Below are 26,481 nucleotides of genomic sequence, written 5' to 3' on the forward strand. Positions count from 1 at the left end.
AACAAAACAAAATAAAACATATAAGAATATTGGTGAACATAGACTTTACAACACATTTTGGAGGGGAGGGCTAGATGAGTTTGGGAGTACAAAAATAATATAATTAGGATTATTGGTGAAAATAGACTTTACAACACATTTTGGAGGGGAGGGCTAGATGAGTTTGGGAGTACAAAAAAAATATAATAAAATTAATATTGGTGAACATAGACTTTACAACACATTTTGGAGGGGAGGGGGGGAACATTACAATGGATATAACACAATACATTGGGAAGTGACTAGGCTAGGTAGGTTGGGGCCCAGGATAGCATGCTGGGGAGGTAAGTGAAGGGAAATAGGCATGTAGGCCAAAAAAGGGGCATCAATAAAGTTTACAGCATGCATGGAGCAAAGGGGACATTCACAGCATATTCCAAACATTGAAATTAGGGAAGGAGGAGAGAACTACAATACATTAGCATACATTATAGACATAAAATGGGATATTAAAAGAGAAAACTTACCCTCATATATTCCTCCTGCAGAACCTGGATGATGGCAGAGCAGGTGTCAGGAATGATGAGGCCCAGAGCTTGGGGGGAGATGCCCGTCAAGAACTTTAAGTCCTGAAGACTTCTCCCAGTTGCCAGATAACGGAGGGTGGCAACTAGCCTCTGCTCAGCACTGATAGACTCCCGCATAACGGTGTCCTGCCTGGTAATATAGGGGGACACCAAAGCCAACAGGTGCTGAAAGACGGGATCAGACATCCTCAGGAAATTCCTGTAATCAGCAGGATTATTTTCCTGAAGCTCCCGCAGCAAAGGAATGTGAGAGAATTGGTTCCTACGGAGCAACCAATTCTTGGTCCATGAACGCGTCCTCCTCCTGTTCATGAACTCATCGTCTAGGTCGTAAACAAACAGACCTACACACATAAGATGCTGAGCACGAAGTCGACGACGACGAGGTGCCTGCAACATGGCTACAAGGCTAGGAACGAACGACAAATCAGAATCGCACTGAAGATCAGCAAGACTTATGAAGAACGACCTGAAAATGAAAAACGCGCGGACAGGACCGCACGTCCCGATAGACTAGATACGATCCCACAAGTACAAACTGAACGGCAGAGATCAATCTGAAAGCACGAAGACTGAAAAGCGCAAATCGTCACTCACCAAACTTTTACTAACGCGCGTAAACACGAAATTAGCAAAAGGAGCCCCAAGGGTGGCGCCAAAGAATTCAAACCTCCCCTTTATAGTCCCGTCGTACGTGGTGAGCGTCACCGCGCTTGAGAATGAGGAAATTGTTGTCTGTTACGTCTGTACGCAAAGCAAGCCTGTCGAGTTTCTGGACAAGTCTAACAAGGAACTCGACGAGGAACTTGATGTGTTTCGCCCGTCGAGTTTCTCGGTCGTGTGTACGGGGCCTAACTGATAAAATACCGGACCATCATATCATATAGATCCACCCAGTAAGGGAGAAAGATATCTAGCCTCAACTTCACATCTAAATGAATCCACCAATAATCCATAAAATTGTCAATAAAAGTGTGGATCAGCCTTTAAATCATAGAGTAGGGGTGTCAACTCACAGGCCACATCAGCATTATGGTTGCCTTTCTTTCCCCTCAGAGAATAGGTACAGGAATCCAACCAGCCCCCCTACACTGAACCCTGCTGAATGGTGGGTGTGGCCAAATTGTGGGAGGATCCTAAAGGGGCAATAAATTCCAGAAGTATGTTATGTGCATAGTGCAGTTCCACGGGTGTCCTATGCACAGGGTGTAGAGTTCAGGGGGGTGTACAGAGTGCAGATTTAGGGGTGCCCTATAATTCAGGGGTGCACTAAGGGCAAGTCAAAGGATTTTTTACACCCTAGCTGAAACCTCATTTTGCTGCCTCCTTGGCACTGCCCCTGACTCAACAGAGGGTGGAGAGAGACAGTGGGATGAGAGAGCGAGGGGGGGGGGGGTTGAGTGAGAGAATCAGTGAGGCTAAGGGAGAGGGGGCTGAGAGAGAGAGGGGGGCTGTGAGAGAATAGAGGAGGGCTAAAAGAGAGGGGGCTGAGAGAGCCAGTGGAGGTGAGAGAGGGGGCTAGAAGAGGGGCTGGGAGAGAGGGTGGTTGAAAGAAAGGGGGGCTGGGACAGAGAGAGAAGGGAGTAAGGGGGAGATGAAGAAGACCCCTATCCCTTTCCCTATCTGCAGTCCCCTCCTCTGTCCCATTGTCACAGTTCTACAGGCCAGGTCTGTGTATGATGACTTTACCTTCCATGATTCCAGTCTGTCTCCTTCTTGATCTGCTTTGATCCTTTCAGCTGCTCCAGCAGCACCCTGCAGCTTCCGTCGTCCTCTGTGGCCCCAGGCAGCCTGTCCTTAGCCACTCGCTGATCACCGCCATTCTGGCGATGGATGCCTGGCCGTCTGCACCCCAAATATCTGCTTATTTCTGCCACCTCAGAACCTGACTCTCAGGCATAATGAGCGGCAATTTGCCCCACCCTAGATGGCCCTCGCTCGGGACAGCCCCACCTCCATGCTATGCCACTGACCACACAGTGAGGACGAGGCACTGACAAAGTCCAGCACCCAGTGGAAAGGAAGGTAAGCCAGTGGCCGTGGCTGCGCCCTAGGCGGCTGCCAAGTTTGCCTAGCGGGTAGCACTGGGTGCACTACATACAGAGTGCAGGGTTTAGGGGCGTGCTATGCACAGTGTGCAGGGTTCATCTCTCTTTCACAGGCTGTCCACATTTCACTTCCACCCCTCCTCAGCTCTTACCTCTGCATCACTCTCCCCCATCCCCCACCTCTGGGTGTAAGGGCCACATGAAATAGCCTGAAGGGCTGGATTCAGCCCACCTGCCTTGTTTTTTTTTGTTTTTTTAAACCAAAAAGGTGTTTATTGAACACATAAGAAACTACAACAATTTCCAATGTACAAGCACAGACAATTAACTATTCAACTGTACAGTATTAGGCTGCATTCACACCTCAGCGTAGCGTTTTGCGGCGTTTTTTACCGCGATTTGCCGCGACAAAACGCGGCGTTTTTACTGCGATTTGCCGCGACAAAACGCAGCGTTTTTTACCGTGATTTTTTACAGGTCTAGGGTCACCAATGTAAAACGCCCAAACGCGACAAAAAAGGGTCCAGAACTTGTTTGGGCTTCAGGCATTCGGCGTCAGGCATTTTGTAGTGGAGATGTGAACCATCTCCATAGAGAATAATGTATTTTTCCCCTCTAGCGTTTTGGGGCGTCGCGCTTCAGGCGACAAAACGCTGAGGTGTGAATGCAGCCTTACCATGAAGACATTTACCTCACAATTATCGTATACCCCCTTCAAACACCACCCCATCCCCCCTTCTCCATCAGACACAATCTTTTAAGTGAATATCAACACATACTGCAGTACCTCTTATGAACATTGCAAAATTCTAGACATTACAAGCTCTCTGGGGCTCAGACCAGGCGTGTCCAGCCATTTAGACCATATCCGTTCAAACCTGCCCAAGCATCCCCTGTGTTGGTAAATGTATTTTTCCATAATAAGGGTATTCCCCATATGGGTTATCCAGGAGGAGTGAATAGGTGGCAAGGCGGACTTCCACCCCAATAAAAGCAACTTCCTGGCCTGAAACAGTGCCCTAGACATGGCCACTCTATTCAATTCCTCCGGTACAACCTCCTCCAGGACCCCCAATACACAACAGATAGGGTCAATGGGTACTGTAGTTTGAAATACAACATTAAGTGTCCCCACCACCTCACTCCAATATCTGTGTAGCTTCGGGCAGAGCCACAGAAGGTGTATAAGATCCCCGTCCTGCTTTTGTCACCTGCAGCACAACGGATCCGCCGCTCTACCCATCCTATGAAGTTTCACAGGAGTGTAACGCACTCTCTAATGCACTCTGAGAAGTATATATAATTGGGAAACTTTTTGTCCCACATTCAAAGAGCATGTAACTATAGATTGAAGAGCTTCCTCCCATTGGTCGCCTGTGAACTGACGAGGTCCCTCTCCCACAAACACACTGCTTTACACGGATAAGCTCGCAGGTGACCGGATAACAGCATTTGATAACATTGGGATATAAGGCCCCGTACACCCGGACAAAACCGATGAGAATGGTCCGACGGACCGTTTTCATCGGTTCACCTCTGAAGTGGCCGTACGGCCTGATGTGTGTACACACCATCAGTTCAAAATCCGATCGGGTCAGAACGCGGTGACGTAAAACACACGACATGCTGAATAAAACGAAGTTCAATGCTTCCAAGCATGCGTCGACTTGATTCTGAGCATGCGCGGGTTTTGAACCGATGCTTTTCTGTACTAACTATCGGTTTGGTCCGATGGGGCAGCGATCCATCGGTTCGGTTTTGAAGCATGTTTTAAAATTTTGGACCGAAGGAAAACAGACCGATAGCCTATACACACGGTCGGTTTGGTCCGATGAAAATGAACTTCGGTTCATTCTCATGGACCAAACCGACCGTGTGTACGGGGCCTAATACCTTTAGTTTCGGTGGCAGCTTGCAGCACATGGAATACAGGAGTGGGCAATAGAGTCCACTCCCCTGCATCCCCCTGCGTCGCAACGGCATGTTTGAGTTGCAAGTATGGGAACCACATAGTGACCAGGAGGCCGAAGGTAGCCCGCAGTTCAAGGAAGGACAGCAATCTACCATTGGCGAAAATATGAGACAGCATAGCCACACCATGGGCTCTCCATCGGGGCTCTTGTTGCAACTTAGCCAACTCTACGTACGAACCATAGCCCCAAATTGGGCTAAAGTCCATGAATCCCTTCACTCCCTGGAGCTGTCTGACCGTGTTCCATATTTTTGGGGTTAACGCTAATGTTGGGGTCTGTTTGTTGGATCTCAGAAACATTTGTGCCTCTCAGCTCCTGAAGCGAACAACAAAAGCTGTGCCGCCGAACCCCCGGCTCCCGAGCCATAGAGCCTACCAAATGTTGCAGCTGGGCAGCGATATAGTACAGCCAAGGGTTGGGGACCGCCAACCCTCCGCTATCCTTAGAATGTTGTAGCTAATCCAGCCTGATCCTTGGAGCCTTAACATTCCACAACAATTTTCGGAAAAGGGTGTTCACAACCCTGAAGATTTTTAGGTGTATAACCACAGGAGAATTGTGCAAGAAGTACAATAGCTGGGGCATCAAAATCATTTTAATTAAGTTAGCCTTGCCCGCCAGAGACATTCTAAGATTGTTCCAAGTGTTGATCTTATCCCGAAATCGGGACAGTAGGGGATGCACATTCAGGGAGCAGTATTCCGAGATTTTGGGCGAGATCTGCACCCCCAAATACTTGAAGCTGGAGACTATCGGTATGGGACAAGAGGCCGGGAGGATCACCTCCCGATCTCCATCCAACATCATCATCAGGGCTGACTTGGACCAATTAATGGTTAGGCCAGAGAAATTACCAAATTGCTCTATAATGGACATAACACCAGGCAAAGAATTGCTGGGATCCTCCAGAAAGAGTAACATATCGTCCGCATATAACATAATTTTCTCATGTATTGCTCCGTAGCTGAATCCACATACCTGGGAACTAGACCTCATTAGTGCTGCCAATGGTTCTATAGTGATTGCAAAGAGCAGGGGGGACAACGGACATCCCTGCCTCGTCCCCCTGCCCAGAGCAAAGGCAGGTGACATTTTGTCCGCCACCCTAATGGTCGCCTGAGGGGACGCATAAAGTAGCCGAGTCCATACCACAGCACTGCACACCAAATATCAGGCAGTGTCACCAGCGGAAGGAACCTTTCCTGACAGTACCCCCCCTCAAAGGAGCGGCCTCCGGACGCTCCAACTAGCTGCTGGTGAGACAAGTCCATAGCATCAAGTCAGGCAGCGGGCAGAGTCACAATAAGCTGGGTATGGAGACAGTCCAAAGTATCAAACCAGGTGACGGGCAGCTCAAGCTGGGCAGCAGGTGTTTCAGGCAGGGCATCAGACACATAAAACCGGACAGCGAGCACCTCAGGGCAGACAGCGGACAGCGGGCACCTCAGGGCAGACAGCTGGCACCTCAGGGCAGACAGCGGGCACCTCCGGGTCATCGAGCTGGGCAGCAGGCTCCGGGTCATCAAGCTGGGCAGCAGGCTCCAGGTCGTCGAGCTGGGCAGCAGGCTCCGGGTCGTCGAGCTGGACAGCGGACAGGAACACCTCAGGCTGGGCAGCGGACAGGAACACCTCAGGCTGGGCAGCGGACAGGAACACCTCAGGCTGGGCAGCGGACAGGAAAACCTCAGGCTGGGCGGCGGACAGGAACACCTCAGGCTGGGCAGCAGACAGGAACACCTCAGGCTGGGCAGCAGACAGGAACACCTCAGGCTGGGCAGCAGACAGAAGCTCATCAGGCTGGACAGCAGACAGAAGCTCATCAGGCTGGGCAGCAGACAGAAGCTCATCAGGCTGGGCAGCAGACAGAAGCTCATCAGGCCGGGCAGCAGACAGAAGCTCATAAGGCCAGGCAGCAGACAGAAGCTCATCAGGCTGGACAGCAGACTGGGCAGCAGGCTCCTCGGGCCGAGAAACGGGCACCACAACCTCGGGACGAGAAACGGGAACCACAACCTCAAGCTGGGAAACGGGCACCACAACCTCAAGCTGGGAAACGGGCACCACAACCTCAAGCCGGGACACGGGCAACAAATCTTCAGGCGGGGACACAGGCACCGAATCTTCAGGCCGGAACACTGGCTCTGGCACTTCAGGCCGTAAAAAAATGGCTCTGGCACTTCAGGCCGGAACACTGCCTCTGGCACTTCAGGCCGGAACACTGCCTCTGGCACTTCAGGCCGGAACACTGCCTCTGGCACTTCAGGCCGGAACACTGCCTCTGGCACTTCAGGCCGGAACACTGCCTCTGGCACTTCAGGTCGGAACACTGCCTCTGGCACTTCAGGTCGGAACACTGGCTCTGGCACTTCAGGCCGGAACACTGGCTCTGGCACTTCAAGCCGGAACACTGGCTCTGGCACTTCAAGCCGGAACACTGGCTCTGGCACTTCAGGCCGGAACACTGGCTCTGGCACTTCAGGCCGTAACACTGGCTCTGGCACTTCAGGCCGGAACACTGGATCTTGCTCTTCGGACTGCAAGGCAGACACCAGGACATCAGGCTGAAAGACAGGCGCAGAGACATCAGGCTGGAAGGCAGGCGCCAAGACATCAGGCTGGAAGGCAGGCGACGAGTGTAAGACCCTGCAAGGTGTATAAAAGGATTGGATCACAGCCGTTTGAGGTTTCTCAGGTGTGATACCCTTGGTCACTCTCAATGTTATTTAGAAAGTTTAGGGATCAATTCATCACAACCTCTGAAGTAGCAACATCACCAATTCCTATATACTTATTTGCATATAGGCATCATATATAGATAGACAGTCTTCAGAGTACTCAGGGGTACATTAGCATATGAACTACTGATTAGTAACTTCAGTTAAATCACAGGTAATACTTCAATCATAAGGCAAGTGAAACTGCATTAACTTCATGCAGATAGTAAGAGTAATTATGCTGGAAACCCAGATACTTGCGGTTTGTTGATTAGGTAGATTAATTCAGGTCCCAATAGTAGAAGCAGTCCTGCTTAATGGGAAGGTTAGACAGAGAGAGCCTGGAGTGCAGGTTTAGCAGCGGATGGAAGTTGTAACAGTGCTGAGTGAGGAGTTGCAAGAAGGCATGGAGAAGATGCAGGGTCTGCGGTGAGTATTTCCTGAGTGCTGCACTGAGGTCCCAGCGGTGAGCGTGGTAAGGCTTGGTTCTGTCTCCCAGGAGGCGGCAGGCGTCCTACAAGAATTGTGGAACACCTGATCGCCATGCCTGGAGGTTTAAATAGGGGATAAGCATGGGAATCAGCTGGAGAACGCCAGGCGCACTTCCGCGTTCCTGGGTGGAACGCAATCGTCCGCGCACCGGAAGTGACGCGGCCGATTCAGAAAAGAGCGCTGGAAGGCGAGAAATTTAATTGGGAACAGGTGGAATGAAAGGGGGAAGGAACCAGTCGTTATAGGAAACGACAGGGGTATTACACCGAGGCATTAGGCTGGGATACAGGAACTTCAGGCTGGGATACAGGAACTTCAGACTGGCATACAGGAACTTCAGACTGGCATACAGGAACTTCATGCTGGACAGCAAGTACTGGTACATCAGACTGGGCAACAGGCACTGGTACAACAGGGACATGAGACTGGGGCACAGGAACTTCAGGCGGAGGCACTGGCCAGATAGCAGGCAGAGGTTTGGCAGAATCAGGCTGGTTATCAGGTTCAGCTGGCATGCAAGCAGACTGGAGCAGGTTGATTGGTGTGGAGGCAGGTTGGGTTACTGGCAGGATTGTTTTGGTTGGAAAGAACTTTTGTTTTTTCTTTGGCTTAGCCACTGAAGCTCTGTAGGTAAGGGGTGCAGCAGACTGGGAAGGAGGATTAGGATATGACAGAGAAGAGGTAACAGTAGCTGGGTAGCGGCGCAAAAAATATGTATAATTGATCTGCTGCAGTACCATATGTGCCTCCAAAGAGGAGGTGAAACAATTTATCAAATTTTTTTACTGCGCTAATGCCAAAAATTTGAAAAATGTGCAATTCATAAAGTGCTATTAAGCTATATACTAAATTATGTGCAAAAACTGCAAATAACGTGCTAGGTTATGTGCAAAATTGCTGATAAATATGCTAAGTGGATAAACAAAAAATATATATAAACAATATATATACAAAAGACCATTTAGGTATAAATACTATCAAAATGCCATAAATGTGCAATGTGCCAAAATACTTTCAATATGAAACAGCAAACAGTTATCAATATGAAACAGCAAAAAAAGATCCAATTCGCAATGCGTTCCAATAGAAAAAAAGTCCACTGCTGATAGTGCTCCTTATGTGAATAAACACCAGATAAGTAGAAAAACCATTTGAATATAGATACTATCAAGTTCCCATAAATTATATCAAAAATGTGCAATGTGCAAAAAATACTTAAAAATTTCAATATGAAACAGAAAACAATTATCAATATGAAACAGCAAAGAAAAATCCAATTCGCAATGCGTTCCAATAGAAAAAAAGTCCACTACTGGTAGTGCCCCTTATAATGAATATATAAGGAATAGATTATTAAAGGTGCAACTTTTTCTTCCACCCGATAAACACGTGCCATCATCACCAACTGCTAGATTGAACACCAGACCCAGAACAACAAAAGGCCTCAAATTATTGCTTTTCTGATAGCCACTGTGTTTGTCCTCCTTGTCCCTCTCACAAGGGTTCCTTAATGTCTCAAAAACAAGGGGCTCATCATGGTGTAGTATATCAAAAAAAGTTTTAATAAAAATAATAAAAACAGTGGTACACTTACAAGAAAAGTGACTCTGACAGGCACTGTGTCCCCTTGACAGTGTCGAGCATTACAGCCGCTCACCAGCACTGAGGGGGAGGCACTGTGCCCCCACACATTGTAAAAGATGGGAAACTTTGGTTCTGCGATCGTCAGCTTTTGTGATGGGGAAGAGATTGGGTGCAGTTCTGCTGAGGAGGGGGGGGGGGCGGTCCCTGTTTCCGGGAGGAGGAGGACTGGCATTGGCCACTGCTATAGAAAACCCAAAATCCTGCTCACCATCTGGGGGAAGATGACTTGCTTGGTTGCCACTACCAATCTCAGAAAGAAGGGATCTCACTGTGATTGAGAAAACCCCAACCAGGTAACAGTTTGTGGAATTACTGTCGAGCTTCTGGTAACTTTGTTGAAATTATTCCTGAACCTTTGAATCACTTACTACTGAGCCCCGACACTGTGTCCCTTTAAGCCACAGCCAGTATTCAGCGCAATGAAAATCACACCCAACTTTTGCTGCAGCGCAGACCGCCACACTTTTTCTCAGCTGCGGGGGCCCAACTTATGATCCTTCACACAGGCCCACTGCTTTCAGAAAATGCCCCTGACCTGAGCTCATCACTGCGCATCCATTTTAGATGCTTGTATGTGACATCCCATACAAGCACGTGGGCTGGATGCGAGAGGTGGATCAGCAAGATGAGTGTGCCAGGACAGGTAGATGTGTCTCTTCTCGGCTTCCTTTCACCACTCTGCATATCAAGCATATCATAGATGAGAAGAGCATACAACGGTGGAGCAAATGAGCAGGAGGGTACAGAGGTGGGGCAGATGTGCGGGGAGCTACACTGGTGGAAGGGATGAGAAGGGGGTTACAGTGGTGGGACAGATGAGCAGGGGGTCCAGTGTTGGGGCAGATGAGAAGGGGGTTCAATGGTGGGACAGAAAAGCAGTGGGGTCAGATGTAAAAGGAGGTGTATTGGTGGAACAGATGAGCAGTGGGTTACAGTGATGGGGCAGCAGAGCATGGGGGGTACAGAGGTGAGACAGATGTGCAGGAGGTACATTTGTGGGGCAGATAAGAAAGCAGGTTACAGTGGTGGGGCAGATGAGCAGATGGGCTCAGTGTTAGGACTGATGAGAAGGTGATTCAGTAGTGAGACAGAAGAGCATGGGGATACAGCGCTGGAGCAGATGTGCAGGGAGGTACAGTGGTGGGGCAGATGAGAAAGCTGTTTAGCGGTGGGGCAGACGAGAAAGGAGGTACATTGGTTACATAGTTAGTCAGGTTGAGAAAAGACACAATAATATCATACAATCACATATACACAATTCTATACCCACACAGTTTATCCAGAGGAAGGCAAAACAAAACAGCAGAGCACAGGGTTGGACTGGGGAAAAAATTTGGCCCTGGACTTCATCCAGACCGGCCCACTTTAATTTTGCAAACATGCAGAAAAACATTATTTTATCAGTGACCATGAACAGCAGTTGCAGCACATAAATTCATTCATGCCCTCCTTTATTGCAGAAATACTACAGGAGAGGGTCAGAGACTGCAAAACGTACTACAGGCAAGGGTCAGAGACTGCAGAAATACTACAGGAGAGGGTCAGAGACTGCAAAATGTACTACAGGCAAGGGTCAGAGACTGCAGACATAGTATAGGAGAGGGTCAGAGACTGCAAAACGTACTACAGGCAAGGGTCAGAGACTGCAGACATAGTACAGGAGATGGTCAGAGACTGCAGACATGCTACAGGAGAGGGTCAGAGACTGCAAACATACTACAGGAGAGGGTCAGAGACTGCAGAAATACTACAGGAGAGGGTCAGAGACTGCAAAACGTACTACAGGCAAGGGTCAGAGACTGCAGACATAGTATAGGAGAGGGTCAGAGACTGCAAAACGTACTACAGGCAAGGGTCAGAGACTGCAAAACGTACTACAGGCAAGGGTCAGAGACTGCAGACATAGTACAGGAGACTGTCAGAGACTGCAGACATGCTACAGGAGATGGTCAGAGACTGCAAACATACTAAAGGAGAGGGTCAGAGACTGCAAACATACTACAGGAGAGGGTCAGAGACTGCAAAACGTACTACAGGCAAGGGTCAGAGACTGCAGACATAGTATAGGAGAGGGTCAGAGACTGCAAAACGTACTACAGGCAAGGGTCAGAGACTGCAAAACGTACTACAGGCAAGGGTCAGAGACTGCAGACATAGTACAGGAGACTGTCAGAGACTGCAGACATGCTACAGGAGATGGTCAGAGACTGCAAACATACTAAAGGAGAGGGTCAGAGACTGCAAACATACTACAGGAGAGGGTCAGAGACTGCAAACATACTACAGGAGAGGGTCAGAGACTGCAAACATACTACAGGAGAGGGTCAGAGAGTGTGCGGACATAATTGGGCTTAAATTGCACCCGGGTGACATGTACATTGCACAGCGTGTTCCTGTGTTTTTCACTTTGCTGCACTAACTTGGCTGGAAGGGGGGCATTCGTTTGGGCACCTGGAGCAATTGTGCACATCACTTGTGGGGTGCCAAGGGCCACCCCCCTCTGTGGCAGACAGTATCTCTTTGATTTGAGGGGGAAGGAGAGGATATGTGCTAAGGGGGGTGGATTTCATATACAAGCCCCCTTTTAGCACAAGTCCTAAAGTGCCCTAAAACATATCCTCTCCCCCCAAACCACTCAAAGTGAACTGTAGGCTTGTTCTCCCCACCTCTGGAAAACTTACTTTACAGTCGTTCAGGCAGTCTCAGACGAGCAGCTTTGACTTGGCAGCGTGGTGAGCCTCCTCCTCCTCTGTGTACACAGGAAACATCACACAACAGGAGAAGGGGGGGGGCAGGCTCAGTTCTCTCCACTGCACTCTGCAATCTGCTATGTATGTGTGTGTATAAGGGCCAGGCAGCCGGGGACTGCGGGGAGAGATGTCGGCTGACTTGGCTCTCTCTGCAGTAAAAAGTGTAGCTCGTGGCAGCGTGCGGGAACGAAAATAGCCCGCACAAGCTGCGGCTCAGCAAGCCCTCGCTTATACAGTACTCTGACTCTGATAAGCAGTGGTCAGCAGAGCGCAGAGTCTCGTGGCTGTCACTGAAATTTGGCCCACAGAGGGATCGGCCCACAGAGGGATCGGCCCACCGGGAATCTCCCGGTCCTCCCGATGGCCAGTCCATCCCTGGCAGAGCATGATCCAATTTGCTTCAGCAGGGGAAAAAATTCCTTCCTGATCCCCCATGAGGCAATTGGATATTCCCCGGATCAACTTTACCTATAAATGTTAGTACCCAGTTATATTATGTACATTTAGGAAAGTATGCAGGCCTTTCTTAAAGCACTTTACTGAGCTGGCCAGAACCACCTCTGCAGGGAGTTTATTCCACATTTTCACAGCTCTTACTGTGAAGAAACCTTTCCGTATTTGGAGATGAAATCTCTTTTCCTCTAGACGTAAAGAGTGCCCCCTTGTCCTCAGTGTTGACCGTAAAGTGAATAACTCAACACCAACTTCACTATATGGACCCCTTATATATTTGTACATGTTAGCCCGGATTCACAAAGCACTTACGCCGACGTATATCTAGATACGCTGCGTAAGTGTAAGTATGCGCCGTCGTATCTATGCGCCGTGCCCATAAACTGAGATAAGCCTGAAAATAGGCTTCATCCGACAGACGTAACTTTCCTACGCCGGCGTATCGTCGGCGCATATTTACGCTGGGCGCATTTGCCGCTCCCATAGATTTTCTATGCACATATGCAAATGAGGGAGATACGCCAATTCACGAACGTACTTGCGCCTGACGCATAATATACGCGGTTTACATAAGGCGTACGTCCGGCGTAAAGTTATTCCTCATATAGGAGGCGCAACTCATGCAAAGGTATGGACCTGGGAACAGAGCCGTCGTATTTTACGTCGTTTACGTAGTACTTGACTAGGGCTGGGCGAAGGTTACGTTCATGTTGTAGGCAGTGATCCGTCGTATGTTAGGGAGTAGTTCTGACGTGATTCTGCGCATGCGCACTGGGATGCGTCCACGGGATGGCGCATGCGCCGTACGTTATTCGTATCTTTATGACGCTCAATCCATCATTTACATGGGGTCACGCCTCATTAGCATGGTTCACGCCCACTTCCACCTACGCTGGCCTACGCCGAGGAAACCCAGCATATCTTTAAGAGCGAGTGGGAGCATCTGCTTTGTGAATCCAGTGCTTGCCTCTGTGCGCTGCGCTGGCGTAGCGTAAAAGAGATACGCTACGGCGGCATAAATATGCGCCGATGTATGTGAATCCGGTCCGTTGATTATATCTCCCCTAATCTTCTCTTCTCAAGAGTAAATAAATTAAGTTCCTCTAATCTTTCCTCATAGCTGAGCTCCTCCATGCCTCTTATCAGTTTGGTTGCCCTTCTCTGCACTTTCTCCAGTTCCCCGATATCCTTCTTGAGAACTGGAGCCCAAAACTGAACTGCATATTCCAGATGAGGTCTTACTAATGATTTGCACAGGGGAAAAATTATATCTCTCTCTCTGGAGTCCATACCTCTCTTAATACAAGAAAGGACTTTGCTCGCTTTGGAAACCGCAGCTTGGCATTGCATGCCATTATTGAGCTTATGATCAACTAAAACCCCCAGATCCTTCTCCACTACAGATCCCTCCAGTTGTACTCTCCCTAGTATGTATGATGCATGCATATTCTTAGCCCCCAAGTGCATAACTTTACATTTATCAACATTAAACCTCATCTGCCACATAGTCGCCCAATTAGACAGAGCATTGAGGTCGGCCTGTAAATTGGCGACATCCTGTAAAGACGTTATTCCACTGCATAGCTTGGTGTCATCTGCAAAGACAGAAATGTTACTTTTGATCTCAGACCCAATATCATTTATAAATATATTGAAAAGTAAGGGTCCCAGCACTGAACCTTGGGGTACACCACTGATAACATTGGACCATTCAGAGTGAGAATCATTAACCACGACTCTCTGAATTCTGTCTTTTAGCCAGTTTTCTATCCATTTACAAACTGATATTTCCAATCCTGTAGACTTTACCTTACACCTGAGCCGTGTGTGCGGAACTGTATGGAACGCTTTTGCAAAATCCAGGTATACCACGTCCACAGCCACGCCTCTGTCCAGGGTTTTACTTACCTCTTCATAAAAATAAATCAGATTTGTATGACAACTTCTGTCTTTCATGAATCCTTGGGCCGCGATTCAGATACATTGTCGTATCTTTGAGCGGGCGTAGCGCATCTCATATGCGCTACGCCGACGTAACATTGAGAGGCAAGTACTGTATTCAGAAAGCACTTGCTCTCAAAGTTACGTTGGCGTAGCGTAAATGGGCCAGCGTAAGCCCGCGTAATTCAAAGTAGCAAGGCAGTGGGCGTGTTGTATTGTAATGAAGCGTGACCGCATGTAAATGCATGGCTGATCGAACGGCGCATGCGCGCGCATGCTCAGAATCACGTTGCAAATACTCCCTAAGATACATCGGCTCAATGCTTTCGACGTGAACGTAACTTACGCCCAGCCCCATTCACGTACGACTTATGCAAACGACGTAAAATACGACGCTGTTCCGACGTTTCCGATGTCCATACCTTAACATGACTTACCCCTGATTTATGAGGGGTAAACTTACGCCAGACGTAAGCCTTACGTAAACGGCGTAGCTAAATCCGACGGGCGCAAGTACGTTCGTGAATCGGCGTGAATCGGCGTATCTAGGTCATTCATAGGTCATTTGCATATTAAACGGCGTAGCTAAATCCGACGGGCGCAAGTACGTTCGTGAATCGGCGTATCTAGGTCATTTGCATATTCAACACGTAAATCTACGGAAGCGCCCCTTGCGGCCAGCGTAAATATGCACCCAAGATACGACGGCGTAAGGAGACTTACGTCGGTCGTATCTTGCAAAATTCAGGCGTATCTCAGTCCCTGAATAAGCGCATAGATACGACGGCGCACATTTAGACTTACGACGGTGTATCTGGAGATACGCCGTCGTAAGTCCTTTCTGAATCCGGGCCATGCTGTCTGTTGCTTAAATAGTTTTTTTCCAGCAAGAACTCATCTATGTGGTCTTTTATTAATCTCTCCAGTAAGATACAGCTATAGAAGTCAAACTAACAGGTCTATAGTTACTTGGTAAAGACTTTGTTTCCTTTTTAAATATGGGCACCACATTGGCCCTGCGCCAACCCAGTGGTACTATTCCTGTCATTAATGAGTCCCTAAAAATTTGATACAATGGTTTGAAATGACAGAGCTCAATTATTTTAGGATCCGTGGGTGGATGCCATCTGGTCCAGGTGCTTTATCCACCTTTATTCTGTCTAAATATTTCTGGACCATATCACTTTTGAGCCATTGTGTATCATTTGGGCTTTGTCACTACCACCCCCATTATGGACATGAGCTTCCCAATGCTCCTTTGTATACACAGAGCTGAAGAAAATATTTAATAAATTAGCCTTCTCTTTGTCCCAGTCACCCACTCTAGATTATTTTGTAAAGGGCCTACATGCTCAGACTTGACCTTTTTACTATTAACATATTTGAAGAATTTCTTGGGGTTTGTCCTACTATCTTTTTCAATCTGTCGTTCATTTTGAGTTTTAGCTTCCTTGATTTCCTTTTTACATATCCTGTTATATTCTTTGTAACATTTAAACGACACTAGTGTTCCTTCATTTTTATATTTTTTAAAAGATCTTTTCTTATAGTTTATAGCTTTTTTAACTTTGGCCAGGAGCCACAAAGGTTTTATTTTTAGCCTTTTAACCGCTTAACGCCTGCCGCATGTATATGTACGTCCACAGAATGGCACGTACAGGCATATGGGCGTACATGTACGTCCCTGCCTTCTTGCGGGTCGGGGGTCCGATCGGGACCCCCCCCCGCTACATGCGGCGGGCGTCTTACCTCTGGGAGCGATCCGTGATGAGGGGGCGGCTGTTCGTTTTCGTCGGCCCCATCGTGATTGCTCCCAGCCAATCCGACAACCCCCGCCGTGTGACTTCCTCTGCCTGTGTAATGTAAACACTGGCAGAGGAAGTGATGTCAGCTCTCCTCTCGGCGGTATTTTCAATCCGACGAGAGGAGAGAAGACATCACAGTAAGTGGCACCAACACTACACTGACACCACACACATAGGCACACTTAACCCCTTCCGATCACCCCCCCCCCCCAGCCCCCTGTCACAGATTGCAGTGATCATATATTTACTGATCACTGCATTTAGTGTCAGTGTGACAGTTAGTGTGACAGGCAGTTAGTGTTAGGTCCAGGGTAGCCCCGTACCCCCCCTAATAAAGGTTTAACCCCTTGATCACCGCCCTAGTTAACCCTTTCACCCCCTATTGCCAGTGTCACTAAGCGATCGGTTTTCTGATCGCTGCATTAGTGTCACTGTTGCCACTAGGTAGCTAATTTTTTTTTTATATTGCGATTTTTTATTTACTAAAGACATGTGGCTGAATACATTTTGGCCTAAATTTTTGACAAAAATTTAGTTTATTCGACTTTTCTTTTTTTTTTTCAAAAATGTCGCTCTATTTTTGTTTATAGCGCAAAAAATAAAAATCGCAGAGGCAATCAAATACCATCAAAAGAAAGCTCTATTTGTGGGAAGAAAAGGACGCAAATTTTGTTTGGGAGCCACGTCGCACGACCGCGCAATTGTCTGTTAAAGCGACGCAGTGCCGAATTGTAAAAACGCCTTTGGGCATTTAGCAGCATATTGGTCCGGGGCTTAAGTGGTTAAACTTATTGCCCATGGGAATATACTTTGCAGTGAGTTCACAAACAGTCTTTTTGAGGAATTCCCATTTCTGTTCTGTGCCCATTGATGCCAATATTCTCTCCCAGTCTAAGTCCTGGAGAGCAGCCCTCACCCTTGGAAAATTTGCTCTCTTGAAATTAGGTGTTTTTATCTTTCCCGTATGTGGTTTTTGCTTACAGCTAACATCAAATGAAATCATGTTATGGTCATTGCTACCCAGGTGTTCTTTTATCTGAACATTAGTAATAAGCTCTGCATGGTTTGAGATTACCAGGTCCAACAGAGCATCATTCCTAGTTGGGGCCTCAATAAGCTGGACCATAAAATTGTCCTGCAATAGGTTTATAAATTGTTGCCCTTTACCTGTCCCAGCAGTGCCATTACTCCAGTTAATTTCTGGGTAGTTAAAATCCCCCATTATTATCACCGTCCCAGCCCTTGCAGCCCTTTCCATCTGTGCAAGGAGCTGAGTCTCCACCTATTCATAAACATTGGGTGGTCTATAACAAACTCCAATGATTAACTTGGAACCACGCACATCTGTATGCAGTTCCACCCATAATGCCTCAGACTCATCACACTCTCCATCCACCATGTCCTCTTTCACACTCGCTTTAAGATCACTTCTCACATAGAGACAGACCCCTCTACCTTCCCTTTTTAACCCTGTCTTTCTGAAAGAGTGCATAGCCAGGAATATTAATAGCCCAGTCATGTGAGGATTTAAGACAAGTTTCAGCAATACCGATTTCATCATAGCTCTCCTGATGCACCAGAGCTTCCAACTCACCTATTTTGCTTGGCAGACTTCTGGCATTGGTGAACAAACAATTTACTGCATTAATATATTTTGGCCGGTCACATACTATCCTCTTGGGTGTTCCGAGATTGCAACTAGGACCTGCTACTCTACTTACCTTGGGTTTATGTGCTTTGGTTACCCTACCACTAATGCCCCTAATACTACCCTCTTGAATATGTTCCACACTGACTATCTCTATCTCTGGACCCTCCCCCCCGTCGCCTAGTTTAAAAACCCCTCTAACTTTTTGGCCATCCTTATTCCCAGCTGATCTGCACCCTCCTCATTTAGGTGCAGTCTGTCCCTTTTATAGTACTGGTTATCGACCGAGAAGTCGGCCCAGTCCTCCAGGAACCCAAACCCCTCCTTACTACACCAGCTCTTCAGCCACTTGTTTACTTCCCTTATCTCCCTCTGCCTTTCTGGTGTGGCTCGATGTACTGGTAGTATTCCTGGGAATACTACCTTGGAGGTCCTTTTCCTCAATTTAGCTCCCAAATCCCTAAAATCGTTCTTTAGGACACTCCATCTGCCTCTGACTTTGTCATTGGTGCCAACGTGCACCATGACAGCTGGGTCTTCCCCAGCCCCTCCCAGTAATCTGTCCACCAGATCCGTGATGTGCCGAATTGGTGGGACAGATGAGCAGGGGTTACAGCTGTGAGACAGAAGAGCATGGGGATATGGCGGTGAAGCAGATGTGCAGGGAGGTAAAGTGATGGGGCAGGTAAGAAAAAGGGGAACATTGGTGGGGCAGATGAGCAGGGGGTTACAGTGGTGGAGCAGATGTGCAGGGGGTACATTGGTGGGACAGAAGAGCAGGGTGGTACAATGGTGGGACAGATGTGCAGGGTAGTACAGTGTGGGGCAGATGTGCCCCATCTGGTGGGACAGTGGTAGGACAGATGAGCAGGGGGTTACAGTAGTGGGGCAGATGTGCAGGGGGTTACAGTGGTGGGGCAGATGTGCAAGGGGTTACAGCGGTGGGCCAGATAAGAAAGGGGGTACATTGGCGGGGAAGATGAGCAGGGGGTTACAGTTTTGGGACAGAAGAGCAGCCTGGTACAGTGGTGGGGCAGATGTACAGGGGGTTGCGGTGGTGGTACAGATGTGCAGGGGGTACCAGTGGTGGGGCAAATGAAAAAGGTGGTTACAGTGGTGGGCCAGATGAGAAAGGGGGTACATTGGTGGGGAAGATGAGCAGGGGGTTACAGTGGTGGGACAGAAGAGCAGCCTGGTACAGTGGTGGGGCAGATGTACAGGGAGTTACGGTGGTGGGACAGATGAGGTTAGTACAGTGGTGGGGCAAATGTGCAAGGGATTAGAGTGGTGGGGCAGATGTGCAGGGGGTTGCAGTGGTGGGGCAGATGTGCAGGGGGTTACAGTGGTGAGGCAGATGAGCAGGGGGTTGCAGTGGTGGCGCAGATGAGCAGGGGGTTACAGTGGTGGGGCAAATTAGCAGGGGGTTACAGTGGTGGGGCAGATGAGCAGGGGGTTACAGTGGTGGGACAGATGAGCAGGGGATTACAGTGGTGGGGCAGATGAGCAGGGGGGTATAGTGGTGGAACAGATAAGCAGGGGTTACAGTGGTGGGACAGATGAGCAGGGGGTTACAGTGGTGGGACAGATGAGCAGGGGGTTACAGTGGTGGGGCAGATGTGCAGGGTAGTACGTGGGGCAGATATGCAGGGGGTTACAGTGGTGGGGCAGATGTGCAGAGGTTTACAATGGTGGGCCAGATGAGAAAGGGGGTACATTGGCAGGGCAGATGAGCAGGGGGTTGAATTAGTGGGACAGAAGAGCAGCCTGGTACAGTGGTGGGGCAGATGTGCAGGGGTTTACAATAGTGGGCCAGATGAGAAATGGGGCACACTGGCGGGGAAGATGAGCAGGGGGTTACAGTGTTGGGACAGAAGAGCAGCCTGGTACAGTGGTGGGGCAAATGTACAGGGGGTTGCAGTGGTGGTACAGATGTGCAGGGGGTTACAGTGGTGGGGCAAATGAAAAAGGTGTAAGAAAAAAAATGGCTGCACATCCAGGAATTCCGATTTGCCTTTTATTGTTCAAAGTGATAACACCAAAGACACCAACACGAGGTAGATGCGTTTCTCACAAAAATCTTGTGCTTAATCATTACCATTAAATGAAAAAGGTGGTTACAGTGGTGGGCCAGATGAGAAAGGGGGTACATTGGTGGGGAAGATGAGCAGGGGGGTTACAGTGGTGGGACAGAAGAGCAGCCTGGTACAGTGGTAGGGCAGATGTACAGGGGGTTACGGTGGTGGGACAGATGAGAAGGTTAGTACAGTGGTGGGGCAAATGTGCAAGGGGTTTGCAGTGGTGGGGCAGATGAGCAGGGGGGTTACAGTGGTGGGGCAGATGAGCAGGGGTTTGCAGTGGTGGGGCAGATGAGCAGGAAATCGAGGAATGTATAATCTCCTCCTGCTCCCACATTTTGTCTAGTTTGTCGTAGTCCCAATGCTTTTACAAAACAGTTCATTGACTGAAAAAATGCTACCATGTTCACGGCTGCAGCCATGAGATAGTTAACCACTTGAAGTCCAGGATGTTTTACGATGGCATAAAGATGGAAAGTAGTTAAAGGATAAGTTTACCTTTCTACAAAAAATAATAAATACATATCTTTTTGCAGGTAACAACATTTTTGTATCGCCTAGTTACTTCCAAGTACCGTTGCTATTGAAATTTAGAGGATGATCAGAGTATTAGTAGACTCTGATCCAAATTGTTATGTTCAAAACAGGGTCTCTGTCTCAGCTTGGCTGTGCTGTGGGCTCATTCTGTTGTACTGGGGTGTTCTTTACCCAGCTGGGTAAAAACAATAAACTGGTGATGAAAGGATTGAGTTGAAGGAAGAAGGAGAACAGCAGATTCAGGCTTAGTATTTGGAAACAGTCCTACTCCCATATGTGCGTAAAGTGTTACATATGGGAGTAGGACTGTTTCCAAATACTACGCCTGAATCTGCTGTTCTCCTTCTTCCTTCAACTCAATCCTTTCATCACCAGTTTATTGTTTTTACCCGGCTGGGTAATAAAGAGTCCAGCAAAAGACACCTGTTGCGGACATTCCTTCACTACTGCTATATGCACCATACACCCCTAGGAATTCGAAGAGCCACGAGGTAAATGTGCCACCCAAAACAAACCAGCAGCTCCTCCAGGGGTAGTGCTACACGTGGGGGCTCGTCCGGGATGGGCTGTTACCTCGAAAAACCGAATTCAGAAGTTTTATTCCGCCATTAATACAAGGAATTGTCGTGGTGTTGGACTGTGTCGGAAAGGAAAGAGTTAACATCGCCATTGAAGTTTTGGCGCACGTGCAGCGCAGTGATGTGTGCCTACAACGTGTGAGAAAAAGAATTTAGAGTGGGAGGAGTTACCCACCCCTGCGTGAGACGAAGGGCGAGTTTGGCGCCAAGGACAGAGTGATTGCCCGCCCACGAGAGAAAGACGTGCAACCATGTCTGTGCCACCGACACCATTTGAAAGGCTGCAACCTCCGATGTCTGCCCCGGGAGTTAACCCGATGTCTGCTACCACTGGAGTCCCCCTGACCGATCCCGGGAATCCGAATGCAGACCCAGGGGAACTTCATCTTGTTTTCCAGCGGTAGCGTGGAGGCCCGGACTGTCCTGCCCTGCCCCCGCTGTTCGGAGCTGGCCGTCCGGATCCTGCCTTTCGCCCGGTGTAAGGAATGCCAAGACTACCTGTTCCAAGTGGAACCACTAGCTGAATCTCCCTGTGAGTATCGGGTGGATTGTATCACCAGAACGGTGACCGCCAAGGAAGAGGTCCCATGGCTTGAACCCTCCTCCACGGAAGATGTCGCGGACCCTGAAACAGTGACTGTTTCCTCCACGCTGACCATGCCATCGGCTGCTACCCCGATCGTGTCACTAGAGGTAAGCAACACTGAAGACAAAAATAGTGTGTCTACTGTGAGAGTGGATGCTGCAACTGAGACTGTGTGTATGACGGTGGTCCCTGTGATATGGACTACCGTATTTATCGGCGTATACTGCGCACTTTTTTGCCCTGAAAATCAGGGCAAAATTGTGAGTGCGCGATATACGCCGATACCCGCGCCGAGTTTTGAATACTGCGCCGACATATACCGAGCGCAGTACACTCAGGTATAGTCGGGCAGTCTCGGCTCCTTCCGCGCTCACGTCCTGGACGTACAGGACGTCAGCGCGGGTAGCCGAGCATTGCCGACAATACACGAGTGTACTGCGCTCTGTATATGTCGGCGCAGTATTCAAAACTCGGCGCGGGAAACGAGCGGGGAGAAAATGAGGACACCGCAGAAGGACGCCGGACCCGACGAAGAGGACACCCGAAGCCGCAGAAGGACGCCGGACCCGACGAAGAGGACACCCGAAGCCGCAGACGAACGCCGGACCCGACGAGGCCGCCGATGGACGCCGCGCAAGACACCAAAAAGATTTTACATGCTCACCTTCCAACGTTTCAACAGCCAAGAGAGCGAGCTATGGCCCCCACAGCTTTATTAAAAACATAGAATCACAAAACATGCATTGATTGGTTCACATCATACAGACACACCCACTCTACCCACCCCTCACCCATTCTACCCTCCTCCCCTGTGTGGCTTGTCCTTAGCATGAAGCTTCTCATTGGTCAGTTCACATAAAAGGGTGGTTTCTCCTCACAAGTCCATTCCAGGGAAGCTGCACACACCCTTCTTGTCATGTGGCATAGAGTCCCCTTGTGTCTTTTATTCAGACTCATTCGCCATTTTACATAGAATTCCTTTGGTGGGGGTGAAGAGAAGAGGGATGGGAGAACATTTGCTGGTTTCAAATTAGCTTTATCCTCCACTTTCAATGCTGTGTTCTTTTGACGTTTAAAACTTAATATCATATCTGACAAATCTTATCAAGGAAAATAAGCAGTATTGATCATTCCCATACATACATATGCATAATGCGTATAAAAACAAATAAACAGTATAAGGAAAAGAGGAAAATTTCTTTGATTCTAATCATAACATAAAAAACATTTTCATTTTAGCACATGCACCACACCTGCCTGGTTCACCCCTGAAAATATGGACCCCATCAAGGTCTCCCATGGCTGTGGTCGAGACCCACCTGCTATTACACATGACAAGGTCAGTACTTTTGCTGGAGAACATGTATGTTTGCCTTAGGAAGAGTACGACACTACTGATATTGACTCTTCGTCTGATGTTGGGGATGACAAGTGGTTTGAGCCGGAGCTGCCTGAGTCACAATGGGGCATAACCTCCCGTGCTTCCAAACCCCACAAGCACAAAAGACACTCCAGGGATGCCACGCCACATGCGGATGTTCCACAGTTAACCTGGGGAGTTGCCGTGCCAAGCACCAGTGTTATTGAAGAATTTATTCCCGCTGCCTTTCCTGTTGCAAAGAGAGCGCCAGAAGCTATTGTCCTGTTAGGACTTGCACACCCCCTTACCTTGCCAAAACTGGCGCGCCTTCAACGCCTTGTTATGAAGAAGGTGGCCATGGACTACGGGTGGGAATATCCCTATGTGCCTCCAGCTCTCATGCCCATAATTGAAGAAAAGAGAGAGGATTGGTACAAGGATGCAATTTGGGAATTTTTAAATGTGCCAATGGCTGCTCGTGACACGGACTATACCTTCGCTCATTTGAGCCATCAGTACGAAGATTGCTTGAAAGACTGGAGTCCCGGTCGGTACATTTACAGTGACAAGGTGGTCCTCAAATGCCCTGGGAAGGTGGACCAAGTTTACTCCATTACCACCACAAATAAGAGAGGAAACATCCTCACCTTGCCTGACCCAAGATTTTACAAGTAGGCCTAATGCCTGCATTGTCACTTTTATTTGCTGCTTTAAGAAGTTACGGATGGGAATGATTGCTAGATATGTGCATTCCCGTTCGTACGAATGTTATTTTCGTACGAAAATGTTCATTTTCGTACCCGCAGAATAATGTGTACATACGAAAAAATTAAAGCACCAAAATACGAAAACGACGGGATTACGAATGAGCCACATAACGAACAACCGCAAATATGAACGAACGATCTGACGAAAATACGACAAAACGAAAACGGCAAAAGAACGAAAATTACATCTATAACAAAAGATTTGCATTCTGTATCCTGTTTGAATCCCCTCTCTGCTCGTATCCTCAGCCGCATGTCTACATGACACCTACAACAAAAGATTTGCATTCTGTATCCTGTTTGAATCCCCTCTCTGCTCGTATCCTCAGCCGTATGTTCACACGACATCCACAACAAAAGATTTGCATTCTGTATCCTGTTTGAATCCCCTCTCTGCTCGTATCCTCAGCCGTATGTTCACACGACATCCACAACAAAAGATTTGCACTCTGTATCTTGTTTGAATCCCTTCTCTGTTCGCACCCTCAGTCGTATGCTCATATGACATCCACAACAAAAGACCCACACTCTGCATTTTGTTTGAATCCTTTCCCTATCCGCATCCCCAGTCGCATGCTCACACGACATCCACAACAAAAGATTTGCATTCTGTATCCTGTTTGAATCCCCTCTCTGCTCGTATCCTCAGCCGTATGTTCACACGACATCCACAACAAAAGATTTGCACTCTGTATCTTGCTTGAATCCCTTCTCTGTTCGCACCCTCAGTCGTATGCTCACACGACATCCACAACAAAATACCCGCACCCTGTATTTTTAATTTATTTTTTCTGTTCGTATTTTGGATTCAACAGAATGCAAATCTTTTGCCACAGATGTCACACGAACACACGACCGAAAACACCAAAAGAAAAAGGACCCAAAACACAGAATGCAAATCCCTTGCCACAGATGTAATTTTCGTTTTTTTGAATGGGCAGTGAGTGTAGTTAGTGAAGCAGCTTCTCTTTTGTGCTGAGTAGTACAGTAAAGCCAAATAAACTTTTCTGTGGATTTTCATCTGAAGGGAGATCAGTTGGCCAGACTTTTGAACCCAAAAATGGTTTTCTGATGGAGTTTAAAAACGAACAAATTTTCTGAGAACGAACGGAAAACGTTCGTTTTTATGTTTGTTGTTAAAAAAGTCTGACCAAGTGTATGGGGCTTAACAATCGTTAATATAGATGAGCTGCGTGTTGAAAGTGCCGCGAATCCCGCAATATATTTACGAAAGTACAAAATTACGAAAATCCTTTTTCTGTTCGTATCTTCAGTCGCATGCCCACATGACATCCACAACAAATTGTCATAGATGTCACACAAACACACGACCGAAAACACGAACAGAAAAAGGAATCCAAAACACAGAATGCAAATCATTGACGAAAATTCACAAAAATTATTGTCTAACAAGTAACGAACATGAATTAAACAGAATAACGAACCATCCCGCATGTACGAAAATAAAACGGTAACGAAAATACGAAACGATCGGAATACGAAAAAATCTCGTTGTACGAAAAACGAACAGGAAAACGGGCGTCTTACGAAAAACGAACGGAAACGAACCTACGGAGCGATACGAAACAGAACAAAAGAAAACAACATTTTTTTCTGTGCACATGTCTAATGATTGTCTCTTTTCAATTTTGTTTTCATTTGCACTGGATCCACATTTGGTTATTTGTGCAGAACTTCGGGGGGTATGATGAGTTAGTAAGAATAGGGTGCCGCCGGCTTCTCCACAGCACAAGAAAAAGAAAAGAAGAAGAGGAAAACTTTTTTTTTATTTCTCTTTTTCTTCTGATTTGAGCTTGGACTGCCTTATGATGGTAATACCAGTGCACTGACTGCTAGGGGCAGTGTTCTGCAACTTTTACCACCGCAGAGACGGACTTGTACATATATTTCCCATGAGCCTTGTGTCTCTTTGGAAGGAAAGGAAGTTTCGCCTTTTACTGGGGAAGGTGCAGCTTCAATTCCAACCTTAGTGACTTTAAAATGCATAACTGATGTGTATTTGTATATGTTCTTCCAATTTTTGTCTTGCAGGTTGTTGACCACCTATCAAAACTGTCAGAGAATGGGACAGGATAGATAGTCAGGAGTGAAAATTAAGTTACTATGCATCACTGTGCATAACTGTACAGATCAATGTTTTATATTTTTTATAGTTTTATACCTTTCTATTTCCTACTATACTATAATGCAGATTCAGGTCAGGTATTCAGGCTTGAATACCTTGTGTTGGAACACTGAGGACAGTGTCTATTCAGGTTGGGGGAGTGTGTAGCGCATGGTTACTTCCAAGTACCGGTGCTATTGAAATTTAGAGGGTGATCAGAGTATTAGTAGACTCTGATACAAATTGTTATGTTCAAAACAGGGTCTCTGTCTCAGCTTGGCTGTGCTGTGGGCTCATTCTGTTGTACTGGGGTGTTCTCAGTGCAGTAGATGGCAGCAGTGTAGTCAAGGTTTGGGTGCTTTTCCCTAGCAGCCAATCAGGAGGGTTGAGCCTCGCTGGGCATTCTGGGGGAGGGTATT

The sequence above is a fragment of the Rana temporaria genome, chromosome 1 (genome assembly GCF_905171775.1).
Source record: "Rana temporaria chromosome 1, aRanTem1.1, whole genome shotgun sequence".
NCBI lineage: Eukaryota > Metazoa > Chordata > Amphibia > Anura > Ranidae > Rana > Rana temporaria.